Here is a 12,296-nt window from a genome sequence, read left to right as displayed (position 1 = left end):
CTTGCATTTGGTTGGCATGGGAAATTTGATCGGCTTGACATCCTCGAGCTCGAACCTCTTGAGCATGTCTTGAGTGTACTTGGCTTGTTTGATGAATGTTCCTTCTCTTCCTTGTTTGATTTCAAACTTGAGAAAGAACTTCAACTCTCCCATCATAGACATCTCAAACTTCTCGGTCATTAGTGCAGCAAACTCTTCATTGAAAGATTCGTTAGGAGAACCAAATATAATATCGTCAACATATAGTTGGGATATGAACAAATTCCCTTTGACCTTTTTGGTAAAAATGGTGGGATCAATTTTCCCAATTTCAAACCCACGATCTTGCAACAACTCGGTAAGATACTCATACCACGCACGTGGGGCTTGTTTAAGGCCGTAGAGCGCCTTCTTGAGTTTGTATACATGAGTGGGGAACTTGGGATCCTCAAATATCGGGGGTTATTTGACATATACCAACTCACTTAAGGGACTATTAATAAATGCACTCTTCACATCCATTTTTTGCAATTTAAAATCATGATGAGAAGTCGTGCGAATATATTCAAGACGGGCAACAGGGGCAAAGGTTTCACCGTAGTCGATACCCTCGACTTGGGAGTATCCTTGAGCCACCAATCTTGCCTTGTTTCGAACAACAACACCATTTGCATCCTGCTTGTTCTTGAAGATCCATTTGGTTCCAATGACATTATGTTCCTCCATTGGCCTTCGCACTAATTCCCAAACTTGATTGTGCTCGAAGTTGTTAAGTTCATCATGCATGGCCTCGAGCCAATCCTCATTATTGAGAACTTCATGTACCTTTTGGGGTTCAACACATGAAACAAACGCGTGATGTAAACAAAAGTTTGATAATTGTTGACGAGTAGTTACCCCCTTATTGAAGCTTCCAAGCACATTCTTCAAGATATGTTGTCAAACCCGGAGCTAGTTATCCACCTTGGCGGTGCGACGCTCCAAGAGTTCCTTACTGGGTAATTGAGGAGCGTGTTTTCGATCACCTTAAGCACCGCCTTGAGCTTGCTCACTAGTTTTTCCTTGATCTTGTGGTTGCACTTGATCTTGAGCAAACTCGGAGTCTTGAGCATGATCTTGGACATCATTTGGTGCAACACCATCCTCATGAGGTTGATCTTGTCCTTGATCTTGTTCAATGGGTTGAGGGCCTTCCTTTGTTCTTCGGAAGCGTGTGGGACTAGTGAAGGTGATGGCTTCACTTGAGTAGAGTATTGTCCTTCTCCTTCAGCCACAATGGGTTTCTCAATGGGGAGTATTTGACCAATCCCCACTCTTCTTATGGCTTGAGGAGGAATTTCATCACCTACATCACAAAGACCACTTTGCTCCACTTGGGAGCCATTATTTTCATCAAAATCTACGTTACACGTCTCCTCAATGAGTCCGGTGGACTTGTTGAGAACACGGTAAGCATGAGAGTTTGTAGCATAACCAACAAATATGCCCTCATGAGCTCTAGCTTCGAATTTCGGGAAACGAACACCTTTCTTGAGTATGAAACACTTACAATCGAACACCCGGAAGTACTTGAGGTTGGGCTTGTTCCCAGTAAGAATCTCATATGGAGTCTTGTTCAAGCCTTTGCGGAGGTAGAGCCGATTGGATGCATGCCACGCGGTGTTAATGGCTTCGGCCCAAAAATTGTGCGGAGATTTGAACTCCGCCATCATGGTTCTTGCTACGTCCATCAATGTCCGGTTCTTCCTTTGCGCCACACCGTTTTTTGAGGGGTATAGGGTGCTGAATATTCGTGCTTGATCCCCTCATCACTAAGGAATTTATCCAAGGTGTAGTTCTTGAACTCGGTGTTGTTGTCACTTCTAATCATCAATATCTTTGCCTCATGTTGACGTTGAGCTTCATTAGCAAAGTCGATGATGGTTTATTGAGTCTCACTCTTCCTATAGAAGAAGTATACCCAAGTGTATCTTGAGTAGTCATCCACAATCACCAAGCAATACTTTCTTCCCCCAAGACTATCAAAAGATGGAGGACCAAAGAGATCCATGTGAAGGAGCTCCAAGGGCCTTTTAGAGTAGATGATAGTCGTGGGACGGTGAGCCGTTTCATGAAGCTTTCCTTCAATACAAGCAGTGCAAGCGCGATATTTGGCAAAACACACATTTGTTAGTCCACGAACATGGTCCCCTTTGAGGAGACTTTGCAAAGATCTCATATTGAAATGATCTAGCCGGCGATGCCAAAGCCAACCCACATCAACTTTAGCCATTAGACAAGTCGCGGTCTTAGTAGGTCGCTGTGAAAAGTTCACCACATAGAGACCGTTCTCGACATGTCCAACAAAGGCTACTTTAAAAGTCTTGCTCCACAAAAGGGCCACGATATCAAGATTAAAGAATGTGGAAAAGCCCATAATTGCAAGCTGACGAACGGAAAGCAAATTGTATGCAAGGGACTCAACAAGCATGACCTTCTCTATATATAAATCTTGAGAGATGACCATCTTGCCAAATCCCATTACCTTAAATGTTGAGGCATCAGCAAATTGGACATGGGTGGGCATAGATGGGATTGGATGCACATCCACCACCAAGTCCTTGCTCCCGGTCATATGATTTTTGGTTCCACTATCGAGCAACCATGACACTCCACCGGAAGCAAACTCCTACAAGAGATCAATGCTTGGATTTAGGTACCCATTCTTGAATGGGTCCTTTGATGTTAGAAACAAGGGTATTAGGAACCCAAATAGCCCATTCAATGTACTCATAATAAGAACCAACAGATTTAGCATAAACATGCCCATCACTAGCACGACATAAAACATAAGAGGAGTTAAAGTCGTCGGCTTTGTTGGTCGAGGTGGTTTTGCCCTTCTTGGCATTATCACCCCCTTCCTTGTTCTTCATCTTCTTATGAGTACTTTCACCCTCTTTGAAAAAATGTCTTTGAGAGGGTAAGATAGCTTGGTATTGTTCTTATTTTTCTTCTTAGACTTGGGTGCAAACCAGTCCCTTCTTTCCAACAACTTCCTTTTGATTACTCAAAAGGTCATTTAGGTTCTTCTCGCCTTGGATGCATGACACAAGGGCCTTTTCGAGTTGTTCTTTCCACTTAACATTCTCCTCCACGAGATGCACATGCTCACAACAAGGGTTAGTAGCACAAGCATTATCAATTAGAACAAAAGGAGGACAAGTAGAAATCTCCTTGGTTAGTTTTACTTGGAGTTGATCATGAGACTCCTTAAGAGAGGAATGAACACCTTTCAAGACCTTGTGGGCCTTGTCGGGTGTATCAAATTCTTCCTTGAGTCTATCATAGCCAACTCCAAGTGCAAATTTCTCGGATTTAAGCACACGGGAAAGAACAATAGCATGATCAAGATCTTTTTGCAATTTAGCATGATCAACGTTGTGTGACTCCTCCAGAGCCAAACGAGGACCACACTCTTCCTCTAGAGCAATGGATAGTTCCGCTATCTCATCGGCGTAATCACGACTGTGTCCCCCCAGCTTGGAGATAGTATCCTCATGATTCTCAATGAGATCATTGGCTTCACCAAGTTGTTCCAAAAGAGCAACAAAGTGCTTCTTGGATTCACCTTTGATCTTACACAGGAATTTGTCAAACTCATTCTCATCAAGCTCCACTCCTTCACTATCATCAACACAATCTAACAATGAAGGAGAAGTAGTGATAGTGGTATTGATGTTGGGAGTTACCTTATTGATACCTTTGGCCATGAGGCACTTGGCGATGCGGTTCTCGCTCGTGGCGCCGAAGAGAGACACCTTGGGGGAGGAAGTGGCAATGGCCACGGTAGCCGTTGCCATCCCCTCACGACCTCTATCATCTTCGTCATCAGAGGTGTACTCTTCATGGGCCACCAAACCCCTTGGAGGAGTCTTCTTGGTGAAGATGTTCTCTCTTGGGAAGGACTTTGCTTTGTCTTTGCGAATGAGCTTGCCCCCGTTGTCTTCCCTCTTCTCATAAGGACAATATGCCACAAAGTGACTCGCATTTCCACAATTGTAGCATGTCCTAACTCGTTACTTGTTCTTGGACCCACTTGAGTTGTTCTTGGAGAAGTTGGGCCTTGAGTTTCTCTTGTTGCCCCAAAATTTCCTTGATGCAAGAGACATGTGCTCGTGATAAGCATACTTTGTGTCTTCGAGGCAGCCATCTTCTTCTTCCTCTTGTTCTTCTTCTTCTTCTAAGATGACCTTGGCTCTCAAGGCAAGGTTAGGTGAGGCTTTCTGTGACCGTACACGACCAAGAGCATTGTCGACGGTCTTGTTCATGATATTCATGGCAATGAACTCATCCAACACTTCGCTTGAGGTCAAGGTGTGGAAATCCGGCCTTTGACGATTCACAGAGGACATGGCTTTGTTGAATGGCATAATGGCCTTGAGAAACTTGCACTTTATCCAATTTTCATCTGTATCCTTGCTCCCATGATCCTAAAGAGCAACGACAAGAGGAATCACCCTTCTGTAGAGATCACGGGGGTCCTCATCTTCTAGCATCACAAACTCATCGACCTAATCTAGAACCACTTCAAAGATGGATTGTTGAATGCTTGATCTCCCCTTGTACAACACCATGATGTGCTGCCAACAATCCTTTGCACGGGTGAAGGGGCATAAGTGAGATAGATCTTCGGGAGGAATCGTTGATTGAAAAATGAACAAAGTGGAATGATTGTATTGATTGTCCGCCTCTTCTCTTGAAGTGAGGTCATTTGGATCATGTGGGAAGAAGCCTTGTTCGATGATTCTCCAAACATTTGTTGAGCTGTGATTCAAATGAGACTTGATGTGAAAGACCCAATTAGCGAAATCACCTTTAACAAGTTTAGGAGGAGGACCAAGGTTATTAATATGCGGGGTAGGTACCGGTCCTCCATAGACAGGGGGAGGAGGAACCGAGGCAAAGGTTCCCATCCCATTCTTGTCAAGAGGGGAAGAAGTTCGAGTACCTTTAGCCGTTTCCTTTTTGGAATTGGCCTCCGACTCCGATGTGGTGGGTTTAGCCACAAGCAACGGGTCAGGGGAATTCTTCATCCCCTCAAGTAATTATTTAAGCATGGACTTGACTTCGGTCATCGTGGACGTCTTGAGTGAGGCCAACTCCGTGTGATCGAACCCAACTCCACGGCCTCGGGCATTTCGTGCCCAACCACACCGTCGTCAACCATACTCTTAGGATGGTGAAACCCTTAATAAAGAGACGTGGTTCTCATAACAATTGAAAGGATCGATATGGTTGACTTCGGTACTACCGCTGGCACTAGTGGTACTACCGCTGGCCCTTTTGCACAGACAGGGAAGAACAAGTTGGAGCTCCATTGAAGCAAGGGAAAGGTCGTGCAATAGAAATGTGTATGTGTTGATTCCACCCAAACCTTTCCGAAGCGGACCCCCTCTTAATAGTACGACTTTCCTACGACTCAAATCCACCAAAGAGAAACGTAGAAAGCAACCGTCTTTGAAAGACTCTGAGGGGCACCGAATAGTCGTGTGCCTAGTCATGAATTATTCTGAAATGCTCAATGCACACGATTAGTCCGCACGGGCATTGTCATAAATCACCAAAACTACTTAGGGAGAAATATTCCCTAACACATATGTTGTGATTAATTACCAAAACCACCTTAGGGAGCAATTGTGCTTTCACACTATCACAAGGGACAATGTTAAACTGATGTTCCTTTCCATTAAAAACGCATACATCCAACTCGAAAGCGCGTGACAACCTCTACTTCCCTTTGTGAAGGTCATATCTTATACTTTTTCGGTCAACTTTACTTTTATGTTGAGTCAACTTGTCCTTATTCTAACCTAAAATATTCTCCACTTGGCAAATATTATATGTTTGGGAAACATCCAAGCACATATATCCAATTGAATATATATGATCATGAGTTATTGTTGTTGACAATCATCCATGTGATAAGTTAGTTGGGAGGCGAAACACTAAATCCCCATCTTCCTTCGTGTCTGATGGAAATAGTTTGTTCTAAAAATATGCTCTTGGTTGTCAACAAACATTAGAAGACTATATGATAACATAGTAAGTGGAATTTTCAAAACAAAAGCTCTTACATAGACTCTTCTCTAAAATAAAATGAATTGTAATTGTTTGATGACTGATAACATAGTTTGTGGGGTTTCACGAGAGTTTATCGTCTATACCTTAACATGTGAATGGATTGCTACTTTATCATGAGAATTTATATTAGAGAGAGTTGTTGTTTATTATATATAATGGTGTTAATAAATATAAGGTTATCAGGAATGTATTCTTTATTATGGATACCTCTCTCCATAAACTTGTGGTCATGTTTGGTGAGCTCAATATTCGCTTGGGAACAAGCATAGTCTAAGCTTATGGGAGGTGATACGTCCATTTTGCATCATTATTTATTACCATAATTTATCTTATTATACTTATATATTTCACATTATGGTGCAATTCTAATGCATTTTCTCTCTTAAACTGTGAGATATACAAAGAGAGGGGGGTTACTGGCAACTGGAGTTCTAGGCCTAAAAATAGCAATAGGGGAGAAAGCAATTCTCCTAATCTCAAAATGAGGCATGAATTTTTGGGGATTTTTTTTTGAATATAAAATGAATATTGGAGCAAATAAGTACCAAGGGGAACCACTAGGCCCCCACACGGCCAGGTGCCATAAATTCTAATTTACCCTAGAAAGAATCACATAAAATTCTCACGCCTTTTCTCCGCCATCTACAAGGCGGAACTTGGGTGGACCACTTTTGATCTTCGATGGAGCGATTCTGTTTGGTAAACTTCCCTTTGGAAGGGGAAATCAAAGCATTCATATCACCAACACTCTGTTCATCATGGGACCATCATCTTCATTAGCACCATATCATCTCTAAACTCTAGTTCTTGATTTGTGTTCAATCTTTGTAATAAACCTCAGATTGGTAACTCAGAATGCTAGTAGTGTTGATTAGATCTTATAGTTGATGCTTGTTGGTTTAATTGGTGAAAGATTGTGTTATGTTCAGATTGTTAATCGTATATTTATACCCACTAATCATGATCAACAATGATGAGTTTTGAGTAGTTCCATTAGTTCTCGTGGGAGAAGTCTTGTTACTAGTAATCATGTGAAGTTGATGTACGTTCAATGATTTGATATTATATTGTGTTGTTCTTCCAATATTGGTGTTATGTAGACATCGACTACATGATACTTCATCATCTTTGGGCCTAGGGAAGGGCACTTTGGAATTAGTTTGTGGATGATGGGTTGCAGGAATGATAAAAAACCTAAACCCTAGTTTGTGAGTTTTTTTAGTAAGGGGTTATTTTGGATCCAGCTGTTTACCTATATGGTTAGATTTATCTTAATTACTTTTCTTGTAGTTGTGGATGCTTGCATGGAGAGTATAATCATAAGTAGGTATTTGTTCAAGTTAGAGCATCTACAACCATGATATGCAAGTTTTGATCCATATGCGTCCGTGAACATGCCCGGGTGCGCCCGTAGATGGTGACCAGGCGAGCGTCAAATTTTGCCATTTACAACCGCAAACCTTTTTTCAAAATACTAAAGACATGCAGCAAATGCACGTCGATAGTTTTGGTCAAATTGTTTGATGCACACAAGCAAAATATGGATAGTTCAGTGCACATAGGTCAATGCATACAAATATAAATTGCTTGTACTTAAGATTTTCATTGTGGATGTACATCTGCGTTGAGCCCGAGTGCAAAGGGTCTTATGGGTTTAGTCCCACCTCACCATCGAAGGAGCGACACAACTAGCTTAAATAGTCGCACCATGCAAAAGTTGTAGGCTTCTCTTTCAGTATGGTCATCAACGTTTGCTTTGTGAATAATGCAAGTTTGTAGCCTTCACAAGGCGAGCATTGATGGCCCCTACCCACGGTGAGAGAGTTTTTACATATGTGATCTGTTTTTGAATCATTTTATCAAGTTTCGTTGGTCCATACCGCTCGTTCGACAAACCATCAAAGTCCATCGTTCTGCCTATGAAAAAAATCACCGAAAAACCTAGTCGGACAATGTGTCGAACACATAAAGGACAAGGTGCATCATGAGAGATGTCTGGCGTAACGCGTGCGAGTCTAGGCCCGCGGCGATGTCCGCAGCAGTGAACATGGATGGGAGGACTGATGTGTCGGTGTTGGCGGGGCTTTGGTGCAATTTTTAAGGGGTCAGGTTGCCAAGTCCGATGTGGTGGACGCGCCCGGGAGGCCCCATATATGCCCCAGATTTCGTTGGATATAAGGGGTGTCGATCCGCACCGGTGTTTGATACCGGTTTGAGGGCCCCGTCTCGTTCGTTCTTTTTGACCAGTCACTGACCAGGTCGACCGACTGGTCGTATGAGCGGGATTTGAGGTGCACAAGTGTATATGCTCTTAGAGCATCTCCAACAGCCGCGCTATATAGGCGTCGCGCTGAAAAAGTAGTCATTTTAGCGCGCGCGCTACCGTTCCGAGCACTCCAGCGGACACGCAAAAACGGCGCACGCGGCATATGTAATTCAGCGCGCGGGAGGAAACGCCATCGCGCGCCGCTCATTTCTTGCGCCCGCTCCCGCGCTCGCGCGAAACTCCACCTACCCATCCAGTCGCGCCGCCCTCACCACCCCGTTTTTCCAGCGATCGTTCCGGTGCTTCCCCGGTCTCTTGATTTCCACAATGCTCAGACGGCGGCTAGAAAAGATGTGGTGAGAGCTTTGGGGATTTTGCAAGCCCAATTTGCTATTGTGAGAGGACAGACTAGATTTTGGGATCAAAAAATGCTTTGGTACATTATGCACGCTTGTGTGATCATGTTGAAAGGGTGGCCCGTTTTGTTGCCTCCTATCATGCCATTTGACGTCCAGCAACGCATAATGAACTCAGGAATGATCTCATTGAGGAGTGGTGGGCTTGGAATGATCGCCAAAGAGCATCATGATTTGTGCGTTGTACTATTTGTTGAACTATTTGTTGTATTGTTGTATTGTTGAACTATTTGTTGTATTTCAAGGCGGGGCTAGTGTGGTGCGTCTGCCGGGGCGTGTAGTACTTCAACTGGGTGCGCATGGTTTTCTACTGCATATTTGAACTTGTGGGCATGAACTTTTGGGCACGAACTTGGTTGAATGATGTTTGTGATTCAAATTATATGCCATGTGTTTTGTGTTGAATGAAATGTGTGAAATTTGTGTTTAAAATGAAGAAATGTGAGGCGTCGGCTGCGCGCGCTACATTTTAGCGCGTTGCTAGAGCTGCGCGCCCGCACTGCATTTCAGCGCGGCTGCTGACGCGAGCGCTGCACGCCGCGTCAAACCTAGCGATGGACGCGTTGTAAATCAGTTTTTTGGGCGCCGGGCAAAGCGCGCCTGTTGGAGATGCTCTTAGAACACTATCTTAGCTCCGGTCCAGACCCATAACATTTATCAAGGCATGTAACTTGATGATATCCCCGTGTATCTTCGAAAGTGTTTTGTTCACTAGAAGAGGTATCATCGGCTTGTCCTTAGCATAGTTAAGGATTGGGTTACTTGTTGCACCTTGCTACCTTGTTAGCATTTATTTTGCTATCTAACTATGTATCAAAATCTATCTTCCAACACTTGTAGTGAAATCTTACTGAAAGTTGACTATCAATTCCCTCTGTGTCTCATAGGGTTTGACATTCTTACTTATCAAAAGAATTACGATTGATCCATTATACTTACGGGTTATCACTGAAAAGTGATAGTTTTATGATAAATTGTATTCCCTTCATTTCATAATGTAGTGCGTATTTTATTTTCGGAATGTCAAACATGTCTTCATTTGACCGAGTTTAAAGAAAAACACATCAACATTCACAATACAAAATCAATATCATTAGATTCATTGTTAAGCATGCATTTAAATTTTATTTATCTAGTATCCTATAAATTTGGTGGAACATTAAATATTTGATTTTCAGAAGAAAGAAAAGATGTAGCGTTAAACAGAGGGAGTCGGCAACAAAAGTTATTAAAAAAACAAGTAGGGTGTGTTTTCCGTGTGGTCGTCCATGTGCATGCACACCTGGCCGGACAGCACAAACGCCGCGGATGCCGGCATGACCAAATCGTAGTGTCCATTGAATGCACGCGTATGTTCTCCGTCCATCAGCACAAGTTTCTGTCCAGTCACATCCATCGACCCAACGGCCTTTGCAACTTCAGTTGTCACGGCTAGATTTTATTTTATTTTACTTTGAGAAGTGTCACGGTCAGATCATCTTGTTTGGGTTTTTCAAGGAGCCTTGTATAATCTTGTCGACCGATCTCTCGTGAGGATCTTATCCATTCCAAACTCGACTGGTCAATGTTTTTTCATGCTTAATTTGTCAAATCAGAGAGGTGGAAATGAACTGAGCGCTAACAAGATATTTGCATTTTATATTTATAACTGAAATGTTTAATTACGCTGCCAAGTAGTCATTCCGACAGTGTTGATATGAAAAAGGGAAAAAAGAAGAAAGCAACCTCACTTTAACCCATTTTTCATACTATTATTTTCAACTACTCAATTTGTGCCCCCTACGTCTATGATGAATTGACGCACATAAATTGTCATTAGTCTACGATGAAGGTATAAAAGATATTACTGCACTTTCACAATTTGTCTCCTTTACCCCTCTCTTCTTCACCTTTGTTGCCACTATCATTTTATCGGATGAGAAGTATTCCTCATTTCTAGTTGTCAATGTAAATATTATCAAAAGATATCATCAATTCATCTCTATATTTTCCCTCAAGCTCTATCTTTCATGAACCTTGCCTACATGCCTAAACCATCTTCTGCATGTCACCTGTTTCAGCTGTTTCAGCCAAGGGCATGTCTAATTTGCATCCCGCGATGTAAAGATTCGTCGAAACCAAACATCTCACGCTTTTTTCCTTGCGTTTCGTAAAAGGGGTGGCAAGAGCAGATAAACACATTTGGTAGCTTGTAGAATTAACATGCATGAAAACATATTTCATAAGAGATGCTAGTTTCTTTTGACGTCAAATTTGTTGGTTCACATGGCTCCTAGGGAACAATTCGACATGTGGAGATGGAGAACCTGGATATGCACTTGGCACATAGATGAATTATCTTTCATGTTAGGACCGTATGGCGCTGCAAAGGTATAGACGTGATATTCTACCGAGCAAAAAAATAAAACAGTTCCATATTTGTACGCCATTTCTTTATCACAATACAGGAAGCAAGGACGACCACTCTAAAAAACCTTGAATAATCTTGATGGAGCCTTTGATTGGGCTTTTGGTAGAGCCTTGAATAATCTTGTCAATCCTGTTGGGCTAGGTTATTATCCATTTGAAACTCACCCGGTCATTGTTTTTGTGCTTAATTTATCAAATCAGCGCGGCGGAGATGAACTGCACACAAAAAATGTATGTACGCATTATTTTAGCAATAGAAGTGTTTAATTACTCTACCAAGTAGTCATTTCGATAGGGTCGACAACTACTATGAGAAAAAGAAAGAAAGATGAAAGTAACTTGATTTTAACCAATTTTCATATTATTCTTCACTACACATTTTCTACCCCTCCATCGGTTTTTCTTCCTCTTTTTGCCTTTTTTAAATGCCCTTTTCAGTCTTTACAAAATGAGGTACATAAATTATCATTAGACTATGATGATATTATAAAATATACTAGCGCACTTTTATAATTTGACTCTTAATTTTATACCTATCTTCTCCGCCTTTGTTGTCGCATGTGCCGGACACTAAAGTATTCTTCATCGTAGCTGTCAATGCAAATTTCAACTTTATTTTTCACCAATTTGTCTCTAGATTTTCTCTCAAGCTCCATCTTCCATGAACCTTGTCTACGTGTCTAAACCATCTTCTCCCTGACACATATTTTAGCTAGAGCATGTCTCATGTGCCTCCTGTGACGTGACGATACCAAATATCATACACTTTTATCTTTGCATCACGTAAACCGGTTAGCAAAGGCGGTATAAACGCATTTGGCAGCATACAGAATGAGTCACTTATTCCACAAGAGACGCTAGTTTCTTTGGACGACATTTATGTTGGTTCGTGGACTCTAGCGAACAACTCGATGCGAGGAGGTGAAGAAATCTGGATACACGCTGGGCACGTAGATGAAGTGTATTTCATGCCACAACCGCGTGACACTACAAAGGTGTAGATATGATATTGTACCGAACTTAAACCGTTCCGCTCCACGTTTGCATGATATATCCTTCATCGCAATCCATGAAGCATAGACAATGGCTCTAAAAAACTTTTATGT

Source organism: Hordeum vulgare, chromosome 5H (genome assembly GCF_904849725.1).
Source record: "Hordeum vulgare subsp. vulgare chromosome 5H, MorexV3_pseudomolecules_assembly, whole genome shotgun sequence".
In the NCBI taxonomy this organism is placed as follows: Eukaryota; Viridiplantae; Streptophyta; class Magnoliopsida; order Poales; family Poaceae; genus Hordeum; species Hordeum vulgare.
The sequence above is the reverse complement of the archived record's forward strand: the minus strand, read 5'-3'. Positions refer to the sequence as shown.